Here is a 2,974-nt window from a genome sequence, read left to right as displayed (position 1 = left end):
TATTAAATTAAACCTTCAGATGTTCTAAATTGAGATTTGTTTAGAATTATGAAGGTTTAATTTAATAAAAAGTACAATTTTGTTATTATACTTATTCAAGTACCTGACACTGCTATCTATCTAGACAAGAGATAATTGTTTCCTAAATATTTTTTTTTACACTGAAGCTAGTAAAACTAAACACGAGTCAATCGGACTAACAGTTCAGTAGGTGCTAGAATTTTTATGCATACTATTTTTAACTTTCACTTATTTACACTTTTGAGATTGCTATCTTAAATAAGTAGTTTAAAAACTATGAGAAATCTAATGAACATTTAAAAAAAAACTTTCATAAAAATACTATTAAATGATAATAACTTGTGTTTGGTGTCATTTCAGATTCAACTTAAAAAATGAAAAACAAACAATATTTTATTTGTCTAGATAGCAATATCAGATGCATGAATTGGTACAAAACAAAAGTCGCTCTTACAATGTAAGATCCTGCAAGTCGAAACTGTGGATTATACACAAAACCATACATAAAACCCCTAAACTATTAGTTCGCTGCTGTCTAGTGGTTAGTGTTGTTCGATTACATTTTGTAGCGAAATTCATTCGAAGATGTAAGTATCAGAAAACGAATTGTGTGTTATCATTTATTAGAGTAAAAATCAAAGTAATATTTTAAAAGTAGAACAGCATAACCTTACCTTTAGACTTTTTTTTAACACTAACATTAGAATAAAAAACGTATGATATGTATTAGTAATAATATATGAAATATGGGACTTGCTTATAACATTGCTAACCTATCCATCTTATTGTAAACCAGCTCTAAAACTGTGCGACTCGTGACACGTATAAATTACCCGCAATTTATGTAATGTAAAATAATATTTTGTATATAAAATAATATTTGGTAATGTAATGTATGTATATAAAATAACATATGTAAAATAATATTTTGGTTCCAGTTGAAAGATTCATTTTAGAAGGCAATTCAGTTAAATCAATTTCAAATATCTAACAGAAAATTATAAATTTTGCATTGAAAATATATGTTGCGAAATTCATAATTAGTTCATAATGTCACGCAAATAAATTATCCACAAATTAAAATAAAAGTCAAGGAGGAACTAAGGTCTAAGAAAGAATTACTTATTTAATTAATGAAACAAATAAATACATACAGTTAAATATTTAAAAAATAAACAGCTTGCCAATTGATTTTCATAAATATTTCCTCCAATTCAGTTTACTGTTTCTCTAAGAACAAAGAGCAGGAGTGGTTGTTATACTGCACTTCATGTAATACAAATAGTAAATTGTGATACGGAAAACGAATCGTGATGCAAAAGCCTTGTTTAAATATAGGGAAATGAACACTATAATGATACATAAACAATATTATTGATAAAAACTAATTAAAGCAAAATCATGTTTAAATATAATATAGGAAAACCATACAACCAAAAGTGATTGCTTTGTGTTTAGAGATGCTTTAATCCAGTGTTCCTTTAGTGCACCCTTTCTATATTTTTCGTTACGCTGTGTACTACTAGTAAAAAAATGAACATATTTTTTACTATAAAAAAATTGCACTAAAATTAAAAATCACAACTGGCTGTTGATACCACTAATTATTAACTGTTAACTCTGCAAAAAAATAGCCAATAAAAAAGTACGTAATCATAAATTTTCATGGCTAGCTTTATTTTTAAATATATTTGAAATTTTCGTTTGTTGCAAGATATTTCGCATAAGAACGCGTACCCCCGCTAAACTGTTCCCGTACCCCTGGGGGTACGCGTACCACACTTTGGGAAACACTGCGTTTAATCCAATAGCAAACAATCTCCTATTAATAAAGTCATGTTTACTTATTTAATTTTACTTTAAAGTAAAATACTATAAACAAATCTATACTAGCATTGTTTAAGATAAGATATTTAATGTCTTGTTACTGTAAAATTAGTTCGCATTACTATCATTTGAAACCTTATTAAAAGAGGAGGTAAATGGAATATACAGATTTTATTGATAAGAATAATAAAAATTTACGAAGAATTTTATCAAAAAGTGCAATAAAATCTTTCAAATTTATATTATGAAAAAATTTTAAAAATGCAAGTTGCTGAAAAGAAAAATCTCACTTAATGGCAAAATACGCAACTTCATTGTTGCATCACTTTGTGATCATTTTTACTTATGGCTTGTCAATTATGTCCCTTAAAAAAAACTTAGTCTGTAGATATATAAAAAATATGAAATTTGATGTATAAAAAATTGAAAATTGGATTCGATCGTTTGCCCGACACTCGTTTGTCAAACAACTGAATTGCCCAAATCCATTTTCCCGACAGGAAGATTTGCCTGACAACGCATTTGACAGATGGATACATTTTTAAAAAAATATTAAAACATAATTGTTGACACATTTGAAATTAATAATATTAGGAATAGTGAATTAAACTGAATAAAATTGTGTATACGGAAATAGTAGTTTAATAGTGCCGCAAAAATAAGAGNTAATTCCGTAGCCTTGTAATTTTGAACCCAATCCAGAAGACAAGGGAGCTCCTGGATCAGTACTCCCAGAGGTATTAATTTGCTGTGGGAACAAGGTGGACTTTATGACTCGACAGATTTATTGTGCACCAGTCACCATTTACTACACGGGGAGTCTTCGGCGGACAAGGATCGAACCCATGACCACTTGGACATCGGCCCAAACTCCTACCAACAAGGCTATCCCAGCCAAGGTTAGAAGAGTTCAGATTAACTTTAGTAGTGCCAGATTTGCGTAGTACAATAAAAGAAAAATAAGAGAAATGTTAACTAAATACAGTTTTTCTTGAACGCGGTATAAGAAATATTTAACTTAACGATATTTTGGCTGAGGAAAAATAAGAAGAAATAATTTATTTTTATTTCAGTAATCTAAAGATTTAAGAATTTAGTTAGTATCAAAATTTAAATTAAATATAAA

At 28.4% G+C, this 2,974-nt stretch overlaps 1 protein-coding gene across 1 annotated transcript in view; it reads right to left on the bottom strand.

The window, feature by feature from the left end:
- The window catches only part of LOC107457196 (putative sodium-dependent multivitamin transporter), a 19,580-nt gene extending 18,297 nt beyond the window's left edge, over positions 1-1,283 (bottom strand). Inside the window, exon 1 of the mRNA XM_043056298.2 lies at positions 1,176-1,283. The gene's annotated coding sequence lies outside the window, so the exon portion shown is untranslated. The remainder of the gene's footprint in view (positions 1-1,175) is intronic.
- Positions 1,284-2,974: the final 1,691 nt, after the last annotated feature.

Source organism: Parasteatoda tepidariorum, chromosome 7 (genome assembly GCF_043381705.1).
Source record: "Parasteatoda tepidariorum isolate YZ-2023 chromosome 7, CAS_Ptep_4.0, whole genome shotgun sequence".
Lineage (NCBI taxonomy): Eukaryota > Metazoa > Arthropoda > Arachnida > Araneae > Theridiidae > Parasteatoda > Parasteatoda tepidariorum.
Note: the sequence above shows the minus strand (reverse complement) of the source record. Positions and strands in the feature narration are given on the sequence as shown.